The sequence below is a fragment of the Betta splendens genome, chromosome 1 (genome assembly GCF_900634795.4).
Source record: "Betta splendens chromosome 1, fBetSpl5.4, whole genome shotgun sequence".
NCBI classification, from domain to species: domain Eukaryota; kingdom Metazoa; phylum Chordata; class Actinopteri; order Anabantiformes; family Osphronemidae; genus Betta; species Betta splendens.
This window is the reverse complement of record NC_040881.3, coordinates 14,041,987-14,057,307: the sequence shown is the minus strand read 5'-3', so window position 1 is coordinate 14,057,307 and position 15,321 is coordinate 14,041,987.

The following is a 15,321-nucleotide window of genomic DNA, read 5'->3' as shown; positions in this document are numbered from 1 at the left end:
ATGTTTGGCATGCAGGGATGTGTGACTTTGCTTCATTTGATGGAAACGCTGGTATGCAGAGTTATTTCCTCTCACAAAAGCTCGGCACAGGGTGCGGGTTCCAGCTGGTCATCAGCGGTGGTCTTAAGTGGCAGTTAAGTGTAGCAGACAAAGACAAAGGTGACGAGAAACAACTAGTGTTTAAGGAGTATCAGTAGTTTAGGTCTGTTACTGTTCTCCCAAAGGAAAAAAAAGACTAAATCTTGTTACATCATAAAACTAAAACAACTGTCTGATAAAATAGTTTTAGAGAAATCATACAATCCTGATGGTTAGAAAACACTTGAGTCTAAGAGTCATAGACAAACAACAAATTTGGCAATTTTAGCAAAAGAACTGAAATAGATAGAACTGTTGTTATAACAGCCAACAATCATTGTTATTCATACAGTATGAAATCATTTCCCCTTTGCATACTTCCCTCCGCCACAGTTTAAATGAACATTTTATCTGCAGCGGCATCTGGGTGTTTCAGTGCTTCTGAGAACAGAAGAAGTATAAAAGCCTCATAGTTGGCACACTGGGAAGAAAGAAAAGATCGATCAGGAGTCAAAACCACTGAAGTGTGTCTTTAACTAGCGAGATTACCCCACTGAAATTACCTTTGTATAATACATGATATCACTGGGTTGTCGGGTACCACATGCCCCAACCTTCGGAGGCAGCAGTGCAAGCGCCACAGACCTCTCATTGTGCCAATTTCAGTCTTTTCACTGACGCCAGAGCCAAATGCTACGTTTTGCTCAGACTGGATCGTTTGACAGAAGCAGCTTGTGCTGTTGTTAATCATGTTTCTAAGGCTGACTGCTTATCTCATGGAGTCTGCGTTATAATAACTGTCTTTTCTTTCAAAGTCCCTCTGTCTGGAATTCACAACGTGTCGGAACCGCAGTATAAGACTTTACACTCACCAAATGTGAAACCTCCATCTTTCTCATTCCGACTCACCCAGGTCTTTTTTGATTTTCAGCTCCAACTATTCAGAGCACAAATCACAAGTCCTGTGCCTCCGAATCTAACCAGCAAATAGATATATCCCAAGCCAGCCATTCGTTCCCGTGGTGTCATTTACTCTCCACCTACAACTTCACCTTTTACGCCACTTTCTGAAGTCATTGCCACCCAGGGAATTACACCCACCTGAGGATGAACCCACGGTAGAATCAAAAGAAGCCCACTGCCTTTGCAACGACAGCCTGGGGGCATGTTGGGTAACCACGGGAAGAAAAGTGATATTGGAATCAGCGCTAAGTGCGATTCGTTGTGGAAGGGTTGAGCCTGGTTTTGTGGAAGCCTAGGGGCTACGTGAAGGGAAGAGGGGAGGGAATCCATACCGGGCCTTAAGGGGTTAAAAAAAAAAAGTTCACTCCAGAGGTTAAGATCCCGTTTTGATTTGCTTCAGCGAGCTGGTGTGAGCGTATGACTGGTGATGAGTGCGTGCACCCGTGTGTGTGTGTGTGTGTGTGTGTGTGTGTGTGTGCGTGTGTGTGTGCGTGTGTGTGTGCGGGTGTGCTTTCAGAAAGGAAAGAGATTAGGTGCATGTGTCCGCGTGTGCATGTGTGCACGTTCCTGTCTGCAATAAATAGACAGACACTTGAGCATCGCCCCCTGGCTCTTCCCGCTTTAGTGCATCTCAGACTCGCTAAGCCCCCTGGAGCCAAACATCTAACTGGATCTGTCAATACTGACACAGACGAAACACATTTGCTCCATAGCCTCCGTTACAGGGGATGTTTCGAAACTTCAAGTTGGAACAAACTGCCTTAACCGACATGCGTTCTTATTATAATCCCTGACCTCACCGAAACCGCCCCTGGTGTACGGTCACCGTGGAAGCATGGACACGTCCGCCGCTCGGTCCATTCGCGCTGCAGCACTGTGATATGCAGCCTTTCTGTCCACTTAAAACACTGCCTCGCCTCCCCGGGAGGTTTGGGAGAGTAGCGGGGGGGCGCAGGGGGAGGTGTGTGAGGTGGGGTTACACAAAACAGGAAGTGAGTTGGTGCTCGGATCACGTACAGTTGGAGGAGGCGTATAAAAAACGCGTTTGAGGGTGCGTGCTGTGCTAGATTGACACAGTTAGCGGCAAAAATCAGACGGCTTCGTGGTTCGTATTGTAATTTCGCCTGACACGCTGGCGGAAGAAACAGGTGCGACGCCGCATCTGTCACGCGGAGCGTCGCCGCCCGCCGGGACGTTCCTCTGGACAACGAGCTGCTTTATTCACGCATACCTTCAGCTAATAATCACACAGACGTAAGGTCCATTTAGCGCCGGGGCTCGAATGCTTTGAACCCCGCCGTGCTCGCGTGCAGCCCCCCGGGCTAACGGCTACATGTGCCGAACGCCGCCGCGCACGCTGGGAAACAGCTTCAGATGGAGAACTCTGCAAATCAGCCCAGGTGTCTTCTTTCACAGCTGCTTTCATGCAAAACAGATTCTGTACTGGTTTTAATCACAGCAGCCTGAGCTGTCAGCAAACAGTACGTGTGATATCCTAACAGTTCCATTTTCAGAGACACTGACTTTTTAGAGACAAAAAAATCATTTAGCTTTTTCATTGTATTGTAATATTCTTAGATTTGTCCGATAACGTTCATGGTGATGGTCCCTATAGGATTTTATATTTGAGCCACACGTTTCCATGTGAAATCAGATAGAGTTACATGCGAACCCTGAGTGCTCGTGCAGCCTCCTCAACCAAAAGGTTGCTACAGTATCCTGTTACCGGCTGGGCCGCGTCCACCGGGATGACATTTACTGTCCCTGCCTGTTGGTCAGAAGCTTCATCCGATCAGACACTGACATATGCGGCGGAATAAGGCCTTTGTCTTGCGAGATCTAAAGATAAGAATCGTATTTCCACCAAATCAATGAGGTGTGTGTTTTACGGCCATGAATAATGCATGGCTCCTTCAAACCCGCTCATCCTCTCTCGCTGTGCGCTCGCGATGCCCGCCGACGTCCAGTGTCTCGAGTGTTTTCGTACCTTTGCACTTCATAATAGCGTGAAGGTCTCGAGGCCTCTAAACGCCGCTTCATGTTCCCTTAATGATCCTCCGAAGTGACTAATGAGGATGGTAGAGGCACGTAGCAGAGATGTCAACCAAAGCTTTTGTCTTGCGCTGACGTGCCCTTTGAAGTGACACACGGCCTGGGAACAAATGCTACACTAACTATTTATTTGTTACGCTCCCTAATCTCTTGGGGATTTGTAAAAGGGGATAAAAATGTGCATTTGACGGCAGACTCGCGCAGTTGTTTTCAGGCACCGCCTCCCTGCGTCCGCTGCACTACATTAGCTCACCTCATGTCTCCTTCTCTTGTCTGTCCCCTCTTCAACACGCCCACCTTTCCCAGATCCATTAGCTCCATTAAGTTCCATTCACCCGCTCCCCTGCTGTGAACTTAAACCACGCCGACATCCTTTACGCCCGTTCGCTCTGACAAGGCGGCTGGAGACACAATAGGCCCGGTCGCACTTCCTTAATAACTGTCTGCATAGAAGTCCACGGGCGCGTGTAAAGCCCTATTGATCCCCTGCAGAGAGACGAGGCTCGCCGGCCGGCGCGGCGTGCAGCGTCGACCTCGTCCCCCTCGGTGTAATTAATTAAAACTTCACAGCAGGGCCGACAGCTGATGGACTGGGCTCTTGTTGATTGTTACTGCTGCGGTAATCGCACGCAGCCAAGCTGAGGTGTGTCCACGCACATCGTTTTGAGACACCAATGGCACTGCATTTCTTGGTTTCGTGGCTTGAAAGGGCCCCACATGTTTTCCTGTTGCCCCCCACAAACACACCCCCCCCCCCCCCCCCCCCCCCCACCACGGCATCGCCAACCAAAGTCAAAGTCAGCGCGTGTGTGATTGTGTATTCACTTCCGTATCCTTCCCACACATTACCGCCCTCTGTCTACCTGTGTCTTTGTAGTCGATCCCTTACCCTCCCTTCATCCCACTCAGTCAACCAAAACTACAGTGTGTCAGCCCAGTTTCATCATTTTCTGTTCACTCTTTTAAAGTAAGAGCCTGCGTGTGTGTGTGTGTGTGTGTGTGTGTGTGTGTGTGTGTGTGTGTGTGTGTGTGTGTGTGTGTGTGTGTGTGTGTGTGTGTGTGTGTGTGTGTGTGTGTGTTTTACTGCCTCTCCTCTCCCCGCCACACTGAGGCCATTTGCATGAGCACAGATTTGATATCAGTCTCGAGAGAGAGAGTGAGAAAAAAAGGAGCCTTTGGATTAATATTGCAGATGACACATTTAACATTAGTCTTCAACAGTCCAGCGTGACTGTAGCTGCTTGTGAGAAAATAATGATTTTTGATATCAATTTATGAGTCTGTGTGTGTGTGTGTGTGTGTGTGTGTGTGTGTGTGTGTGTGTGTGTGTGTGTGTGTGTGTGTGTGTGTGTGTGTGTCTTGCTCTCTTTATCAGATGTACCAAGAGAGAAGACTGGAGCTTCCTTCAATCATATTTTCTCTGGCGGTGTTGTTTTGATAAGGAGAGAGAGGGGAGCCTATCAAGATCCAAGAAGGAAAGTGGCTGGCAGCAAACAGAATGACTTAGGATCCAACTGCAGTCTCTTGGCTTTATTCTTAATCAAAGTTTATTCACTGCCACTGAGCTGTACTAATTGACTGTCTTCTTTATACACTTCAACACGCGGATGATGAGGAAGACTAATGGCAGACTTTACAGATTTATTGACTGCGTTATCAGCATGGACAGCGAGTGCAAGACTGTTGTATTGAGCCGTATCTGATGGAGCACCAGAAATCAACTAAATGACAAGGTGACTGTGATCTACGCTGATTGACCATTTGCACCCTGAGAAGATGCAACAGATAGAAGTCAGGCCATTTTCCTCAGCGACGTGTTTAATCACGCACGTTGGTCATTTTATCGGAAGAGCAGCTTGTTAAACCCAAAAGCATTTCCATGTAAGCCTTGTTGAACAGGGTTTGGTCCCGATGCTAGAAAACCAAGTCAATATGGACGTACACAAGAGTATGGAGGTGTATGTCTCTACTTTTACAGCAGTGCCAAGCACAAGGACTCTGCTGGTTTAACTTGTTTACTTGTTTAGTTTTTACTGATCCCTTTGACCTTTTTCACGAAACTAGGTTCCTCTTAGTCGTCATCATCACTGTTCGAGCAGAGCATAAGACACATCATGCAAATGCAATGCAATCATTAGATTCACATAGGTTCTCCACCCTTTTGCAAAGCATTTAACACTGATGTGTTTTTTGTCCATTGTTTTATCTTTGGTGACTAAAAAGAAACTATCTGTTCCTAACTACTAGAAACCAGTAAGACAGGTATGAACTCTCTAGGCCTTAAAATGGTGCCAGGTCTATGTTGTTCTTTACCAGCATGAATGGAGGGGGTCTGAAGCAGAGGCTGAGTATCAGTAGTGGCTGTGTCTCATCCTCCAATAGATTTGACTGTATTTTAGTTTTCATGTATTTTCTGTAATATTTACAATATTTCAGTTTTCTGCCACAGTTTGGAAAATGAATGTCATGGATTCAATAAATCAAAAAGTATTTCTTCATCTGGATCCAATTCTTTGCAAAAAGGGTAAATTTGATATAAACTACAAAGACAACAAAGAGCGACATTTTGACCATGAAGCAGCTGTTTAGGCCTGTGTGTGAAGTGAACAGTTTCAACATTGTGGAGTTTCACTGGACAACTGTGTCAATGCAATCAATAACAACTAGAATATGTTGATTAACAGTAAAAGTAACATCAACTATACTGCTATTAAAAATCGAATAATAAAACCTATATAGTGTATTAAATTTACACTATTGTAGCTCTACCTGTTCTAAGTAGGTACATTCAATCCACCTCATTTACTGACGCAACCAGTTGGTCCCTGAAACCACAGCTTCCTGTCAAAATGTGGAGAACTGCTTCAAAATAATGATTCCGATCCAGCCCAGACTTGGGCTGGAGCTTAATGAGGTATTGCTCCATTTTGTGTAACATTTGCCAGTTTGTTGTATTTGATGACACTGATGGTTGCCATAAAAGACTATAAGCACTTGATGAGTCAACACTCCCCCTTCCACCAAACACTGCCATCAGGCATTTTATTATGAAATTCTATAAGAAGAAATCCATTTGTTGATACATGATGCCGCTGCTATTCTTGGAGCATTCTAGCTGACAGTGCAGAGATGACAGGTTTTGTCATTAGAGACCACAGTTTTCCTTACTGTGAAGTATCTGCTTTGCAGATTATCAACTCAGCTGGGGAGCATATAAAAATAGATATAAATACCTTAAATTCAGCTGACATTATTATTATTGTTTTTTACAAGATCCCACCACAGAGCTGCAGTTATACCTTCCACGCACACATTAATCATCCACTAGTAAACTACTCAGGAGTACGCAGACATGGCCCGAAATAAGTGTATTCTTCCACATGAAGAACAAAAAAGATCTTCTCTGAAATAAATTGAAGCAGGAAAAAGTTTATGAATGGCATATTATTTCCTGTTACAAGAAAATAGGAACAGAGACCATGGAACACATCAAGGCACACGGCCTTGTCGTCTTCAATGTACAGCATATTTGATTAAGAATAAAACACTACACTACACTGAAGTGCCAAGTTCATGTACAGGCCTTACATCAATAGAAAAAAAAATCTGGGTCTGACCCGCACATTTTTTAGCTTACATCTTGCTGTTAAATGTTTCTTGGCTAGCTGTGCGATAATTAGATAATGAATGTTAAGAAAAAAAAATTCAGAAAAATATGAATATCAACACTTGGCAACCATTACTTGTGATTACAAATCTGGAATCTAGCAAAATTCTGTGACCTGGGTTGAGAAAATAGAATGGAATTATTTGCATAATAAAGATAAAACCTTTTATGGCATTAGTGATGAATGCTGTGAATGCTGGTGTCATGTATCCTTGTCAAAGATCACTAGAAGGTTTCATGATCAGAACTTCAAAGGATTCACAACAACATGGTCAGTCTGAGCAAGAATCACACCAACACACACAAACAAAAAATAGAAAAAAAACACCCTTCAAGTTCTGGCTCAAAGTTCAAGAAACTGATGAAACAAAAATCAACCTCTATCAAAATAAAAGGAAAGAGGAAAGTGTGAGGATCGGCTCATGACCCTAAGCACCACCTCATCTATCAAACATGGCGCTGGTGCTCTTACAGTCTGGACATGTATGGCTGCCAATAGAACTGGCACACTGGTATTTATTAATGATTCCGCTGTTGACAGGAGCAACAGGAAGAACACAGAGGTAAACAGGAGCATTCTCTCTGCTGAGATTCAGCCAAATGCATCTAACTCAGGCAGCATTTATCATCCAGCAGGACAACACTCCTGGAAATACAGTCAAAGCTACCAAAGAAATTTCCAGGATCAAGGAATATCACTGAAATATGAAATTGGTTATTCACCTAATTCAAATGAACTGCATCTAGTGTGGGGCTCATTGTATTTTGGTGCATTTCCAGTAGATGCATGTCTTCGTTTATTTTCCAGCTGAATGTGCTTTGACCTATGATATTCTCAGGACGGACTGCATGCTTTACTTAGAACTGCTAAACAGTTGCTGAACTACGAGCGCCTGCAGGCAGTTGGAATTTATGATGGCTTTACCTTTCCGGCCATACTGTATAAACCATGTCCAGCAACAACAATCACAGCGCAGTCACCAAATGCTCAAAACCCAATAACCCTAAATCCTAAATTTTCCATCACTTACTTTTTAAGACTGTCTGAACTCCATACAACATTCTTTCCCTCCGTGTTTAGTGTCATTCTATCTGTTATGGTACAGCGCATATAATCCAGTAAAGCGTTTTGGCCCAAAACACATGGTATAGCCACCATGGTCCGGTGATATTTGCTTGAAAAATCCAGGCAAGGTGGAAGATTGTTTCTCCTTCTCTGTGTTCTACAGTATAGAGTGAGTGTCCCATCAAGAGCCCAACCATTTACATACTGTATACTCCAAGGGGCTGAAGAACAGCTTTCATTTTGATCTCTCTCAGTTTGTTCAAATGCTCCTGATTTACATGGAAGATGTTAGAGAATGGTTCTGACGCTGGTACCCTGTTGGTCAACAGTACCGTTGGTCCTTGGTAACGTGGGCCAGACATCAAATTAGCAAAAGTGGTCACTATGGAGCTATTTGGAGATGGTGTCTACTTTTAAATGTGCTTGTGACTCATTTTGCAAACTTATCTCAAATCTTTTTGCTTCTTGTTAAAACACAATGATATCTGTTCCACATTTAAAGCAAAATTACACACAAAATGTCAAATCTGAAGTTTACAAAAACAACAACAATTAAACAGTTTTAGATTTCATAATTAAAAATTAGTTTTTTGTGAGTTTGGTGCAGTCTGAGGGACAAAAACAAGATCATAGTTGAAATCAGTTGGACAAGTTGCAATTGAAATGACATCCTAGATGATGAAACACCACTTTACTGAACATGTCATGCAATAATCAGAATCCTACTCCAACAGGGTGTAGGAAGTAGGCTCTGCCAGACCTTTCCAAACAAAAGGCAGCAAAACTAAATTCTAGTCTTCTGTACTTTCTTACCCATCCTGGAACAGATGGCGTTCAAGGGAGGCTAATGCATTCCAGTCATCTCGGCTCGCCTCAGTCTCCAAAAGACATGCAAGCCTCAACTGCACAAGTGATCTGTACTTTCAGTTGCAGAAATGTTAAACAGAGGATTATACAGTGACGACTTAAGAGAATCTGCCTGAACGTCAGGGAAACCATAACAATACCTCGGCGGCTCCCGCTCCGTCTTGGGGGAGCTGAGTCGAGCTAATTAGCCATAATATCAGCAAGCAAACCTTCCTCGCTCCGTTGACACACACAACGGCCCCTAATTGACTGCCAGGAGTTCTGAGGCTTTAATACAACGAGGCAGCAAGCTGTACCTGGGTGATTATGAGGTTGGCGGATAGACTGCCGTACATACAGCACAATCTTGCAGAACCAATCCGAAGCCGCGAACTTTGAACGCAACGCTGCTCGAATAAACAAAGACGCGCGCGCTCAGACGTTCAAACACACTCCGAGGAGAGCGAAAACATTGAGCTTAGCGCTCGAAAGATAAAGATACTTGTCTTTTGACTGATGCTCCGAACAGACGCACACACAAAGGCCTTAAATCGTTTCTAACTGCTGCAGGTCGTACGTCCATTAGAGCATGAATCCTTCAATTATCACAGCAGCCAGAGTGTCTGGGTGTATTTATTGTTTAAACTCCTCGTTTTCCAGCATAGATAGAGTGCTCAGCGGATAATATATGGACAGCCCCGAGACGTGGGCCTCAAAGCCACACATTTACACTGGAGATCGATCACAACTTATTATGCCAACCACATAACCAAACAATTTAAAAATTGAATAAGGCCAGAGTGGGGGATGAGTCAAAGTAGGTAGGAAGATATTGGACATAAGCATCTATATTTCTGAGTTAACTGGGGGGGTCACCCTCTTGAGTCATTTATTCATCCATTTTTAAATGCGATTTGATAGGAACCAATCCCCTTGTCTGAATCTTTCAAACCCCCCTTGTCTCTGAGTGTGACTGGAACCTCCCTGTCTTTCTGTCGATCTGTTCCAGGCATGCGCTCACGTCTCGCCTCAAGCCTGCAGGTGCACAGCATAACGGCGCAACCACTAAACATTATGCCTGCGTACGGGTCTGCGCTGTCGTCACTGGTTTAAATCCTTCATTTTCTCAGATAGCGAGTAAAAAGCGAGACGGAAAGCGAGTGGGAGGAATATGATGGGGGCCTCACCTAACCTCCGGGGAAAGGCCAGTGCATTAGACAGAGAACAGATCAGTTCCAGCTAAGATGAATATGAGCGCATAGATTGGTCTACTGTCTGGGGAGACGCAGAAATGCACTTTTGTGTACGCCGAAACTGCGAAGCTCGGAGGCAGCGAGTGAGGAGGGCAGGGAAGGAGGCAATCACTGCATAACCAAACAGACCCCGAGCGGAGCACATCAGAGCCAAGGGCCAAGCTGAGACACATACAGATTGCTTATTGAGCTGTTTTTAGAGTGACGGTATTAACTGCATATGGTTGAGGAAGAGCGTTATTGCTCGGAATAGCTCGTGCTGTGTGGCTTTGACAGTTCACGGGATGTGTGCAGGGCCTGCCACAGGGTGCTTGTGTTCTAATTCGCTTGCAGTGATATAACAGCGCTAATGTTATTAGCATAATTTATTTCTTTGATTGCATTAGTGATGATTGTTACTTTCCTTCTGTTGTCATCAGTGCAAGTGTGTGACATATTGCATGTCCCCTACTAGTGTCAATAAAAAGACATGATGATTTTTCATCATCACTATTATCACTATTCAGGTCACCTGCTTATGAAATCAGTTTGTCTTAGATATGTCACCAACTACCCGTGAAAACCTACAAAATCAGTGTCTACATACATTCTACATATCAATAAGTTCATGGTAATAATGGGTTAGTGACCGGTGGCATGCAGCTTTAATGTTTAGGTTCCTTTGTTCGCCTTTGCACCTGTCTGCGCTCCCAGCAGGCTGTTTTCAAAGGCAGCGCTAATAAACCCATGTAACAATACCTGCCAGTGCCAAACAGCAGTTTGACGAAGCTAATAACCAGCGTTTGAACACAGTGGCACATCTGTCAGCTAATAAGCCAGATGTTTCTTAGAAAACCAACAATAAAAATAAATAATATTAATAATAATAACTCACTATTGCATTCAGCAGGTAGTCACAATATACTGTATATTTGTACAGAGGCAAATGTTTGGTAATGTTGTCAATACATGTGTCTGTCTCTTAATAGATTATTGTTCCTGGGGCTCGTGTGGAAACCGCCTGAGATGTGCTACTGGAGCTCAGGTTATGAGAAGCTCTCGTACGGCCAAGTCCACCGTATCCACATTCGCACTGAACTTTTCCCAGCTCGCCGTGTGTCTTATTACAAGCTGCAACTGGCTGAACATTTACAGAACATTCGATTAGTGTGACGCCAGCGATGACAAAGGCAAGTTCCACGCGAGGTGAATGGGAATCGTGGGGTAATGAGGCACGGTAAATTAAAAAAAAGCACTGCAACAAGGCATCGTAAGTAAGAAGCATGGTGGGAAATTGGATGGAATGTCTGGATATGGTAAATACAAAGCACCGTAACAGATCAATGAGTCTCCAGACATGGTGGCCATCCTCTAACACTTGGCAAACTAGAAGCACAACCAGATTGTCGCTGGAGCCTGAACAATTGCTTCACAGCAAATGCACATAAGGTGATGCATGAAATCCCCCACGGACCTCAAGTAATTAGACATGTATATGCACAAAGTGATCCCCTCAGTGCTCAGCGCGATGGGAGCAAACATTGATGGAAGAGGCTGGACCTCAAGGTGTTCTAACGTACGAGGTGTGTGTGTGTGTGTGTGTGTGTGTGTGTGTGTGTGTGTGTGTGTGTGTGTGTGTGTGTGTGTGGGGGCACCTGTGGGAAAGGGCACAGGTGAAAGTGGTTAAGATTGATTAGTCATTTTAGTGGTGGCAGAGGGGAAGTGGGCGTGGACAACAGCGGGGGGCGTGGCCAAGGTGAGTGAGGCAGCCAACCCTGACCCTTTCATCTACTGATCATTTCAAACAGCAACTTTTTCGGTTAGTAATCATTCTCAGCTGTGCTGCACGTACACTTTACATTACCGGTGTTTGCTCGACACGTCTGTGTTTCCTCAAAGACTCCCTTGATCGCCTCTTTATGATCTATTTTTCATGTCATTTTAGTTTGATGTCAAAACGCAAGAGTGGGAAATTATCTCCCTGACAGTTGCTGATGTATTTACAGGAATGTTGATGGATTCTCTGAGCGAAAATAAACCAATTACCTAAAGTAGTATCAGCTTCATCTTCCCCTTTCCCCCCTCTTCCACTTCTTATCAGCACCATTTGCTGCTGTCACACCCAGATCCCAGATCGCCGTTTCTCCGCCCCCTTCTTCCTTCACCTCCTCTTATCTCACTTTAACACCTCAACCTCCCGAGGCCCCCTGCTCCTCCATCCACACCGCCGTTCCCTCATGCTCCCTCACTCATGCTGCCCTAATCCACCGTCCTTTGAGCTCAATTTCTCACTCCTCGCTTCCTTCCTCGCTTCCTACCTCCCTTCGCTGTTCCTCCCCACCTCTCCCGCTGCTATCCCTCCATCATTCAGGTTGAGTAATGGCCATCAGGGCAGGGAGTCACCCTGCAGCTGTCTGGGACAGGCACTGATCACACACACAGTCACTTTGGGCTGAGGGCACAGTCATTTATTTTATACATGGTCTCACTCACACTGTACTTTCCGAGCTAAAGCAATTATAGGAGCCTGAATGGTACAAATGAGACTGATCCCACTCATTTGGGGTTAAAGTGAGAATATGTTGTGATTCCAATAACTGCATCCCAACTGTTTGTACATTTCATCCTTCAGTTTTATGACAGTAGGGAAAGGCTTATTAACAGGAAATTGCATTTGCTCTGTGTTGATCAGTTTCCTTCTCAGCACTGATTAATGCAACAATGAGAAAGAATGACTCATTTACATTGTTTGTTTATTGACCTGTTCTGGTCTCTTTTATAGTTTCTACAGCATTTATGACCCTGGGGCTTCTGTGAGCCAATGAGCTAACATGCCACAAATTAACAAGGCTTTATTGGTTCCTTACTGATCACCAGGAGTACATTTAAAACCAAACCCAGACTAATTGCCCTAGGAAGCGGCCGTGGGCTTAAATCTGAAAAAATAAATAAATAAAACAGACTCAATTTTAACTTCTGCTGTTGCTGAATGAGAATCTACCTGTTATTGACTAGATTCTCGCTGGGCCACAGCTCAGCATTGCAGTCTCTGAAGTGCAGGTTTGAAGCAGCGGCTGGGTGCAGGTCTATCAAAGGGCATTGTAATAGGCTTGAGGTAAATCCTTTGGGTGCTAACCCCCTTAATGATATCTTAATTGCCTTTTTGTTCATATTATGAAATTTTAATGGCCCGCTGAGCTTTTTCCTACACACTGGCCTTAGTACGTTAGACCCTCATGTCATCGCCGGTTATGATATCATTTGTCAAAAAATTATGTCCCATTTGTCATTTTAGATCCACTAAATTATAAATGTGGTGGGAGTGCAAGGAAAATGACCACTGATGTTGTTCTTGTTCATGAGGGAACAGCGAGGAATGGAGCGGAGCCAAAGCGAGTTAACCAATCCGCTTACAGGTGAACTACAATATGTGTGTACATGAATTCCTGTACAATTACAAAGGGCCTGAATAAAAATAAAACCTGCCAAATCTATCAACCTAAAAGAATTTTCAAGGCCCATTTGCACAGTGCCTGACTAGCTCCCTGTTTAGTCTTAATGCAATGCTACGCTAAGATGAGAAGCCATTATCTGTAATATCATTTTTTTGTTCAGTATGGATCTTTTCATGTAACTCAAAGTATGCAAATATGCAGGCTGCTTTTTGTCTAATGTTGATAAAACATACCGAGAGCTTATAGACCCTGCACACCCACACAAACGTCTACATATTTTGGTTAATTATCTATTCAAGATTATACAAAAACTGTTCTATCGTATGACCCTACTTTGCGTGAAAAATGTACACCCAGAACTAGTCTAAAAGACATTTCAACACAGCAGTAAAGGCAAAATAACAAATAAATAAGTGATGGCTTGTTCACATTTGGTTACTGCGGTGTCTTGACGGACTGTTATGCTGTAATAAAGCCATGTGATTCAACCGCTATCACAAATGCAGGTAAAAGCGAATGTTTGCATGAAACCTTTTTAATGACACGTGTACACTGCAAGAAAATGAACTCTCTCTCAAACTACTGTGAGTTGTTTCTGGGAGTTTACATCTGCTGAAGCTGTTACACATGCGTCAAGGCTGAGCTGTGACATTCTTCAGCATCACTATTCAGAAACAGGACTATAGTTTTTGTGTCAAGGTAAAGGATTTATAGTTAGTTCCGATTATATAATGCAGTGTTATAAAAAGATAAATCAATTAAAGAACCAAAACATGCATTTTTAACTGTTAACAATTAATATGAATAAGATAAGTGACATATTTGTCACTATCACTCTGAACTCAAGTAGTGCCATTCTCTTACTCTTTACTCCTTACTCTCTACATGTCAGTCAATAATCAAGTAACTAATAAATCACTCAGTCAATAATAGCTTTTTTAGACTCTTCATCTTTAATGCTTTTATTCCCTCAATAAAAGCCAGACACCAGTTTATTGCGGTATTGACACTGATTCAATGTAACGTTCTCGTCGTTGAACCATCACAAAACTAAGGAATGAGGTGAAAGAAGTGGAAGATAAAAGAAAGTTTAAATGAACTTCAAAATGCTATGCTGTATTAGGTCAGGTCAGTGGTGAGGGGAAACCGGTGGCCCGTGCGCGAGAGGTCTCGTCTCCATCTCTAAGAACTTGCAAAAGTAAGGCGTGCAGACGCGAGGGGGCGACGTTGGTCTCTGTAACGCCCAGGCGGAAGCGGGGAGAAAAGGGAACTGCCGCGCGCCGCGCTCTGAGATCCGACTCCGGTGTCAGCTCGATTCGGTCACACAGCTCCGACTCAGACATGGGTGGAAATTCATCTAACGTCTCCTCATTGTTTCTTCTGACTTGTATGACGAGTTGCAGAATCGCGTATCACTCGCTGCTTAATCCGCCGCACAATGGGAACGTCGATTTGCATTACGGCCGATATTGTTGCGCTCCGTCTATTACATTCGGAATTAGGGACTTATGTTAATTAGCGCCAATTACGCTCTTTTTCATCTTTTTGTCATCATCCTGCAAATGGTGCGCAAGTAGTTAGACCCCCACTACCGCGTCTCTCTCACAACTGTTCATTTGCATGTTAAATTTATGCTTTATGAATTAAATTAGTCCATGACGCAACTGCATCACAGTTAAGGGCAGCATGTGAGGGGGTTAATGATAAGAACGGGTAGACAGGGGAACTAATAGGCTCCAGGCTATTAGCAACACGGCAGGACCAAAGTATGGCGCGTCATTACCCTGAATTAAACTAAGTCATGTGTGATCCTGATGGAACCTCGCATCATACTGGTGCTCATCGCGAAACGGCGCTGGAGATATACTTTATTTAAATGTTTTCTACTTCCATTACGCCTGAATGTGCCTTCATCTCAGGGAGGGAGAGAGAGAGAGAGAGAGGGAGGATGGCCGTGGCACT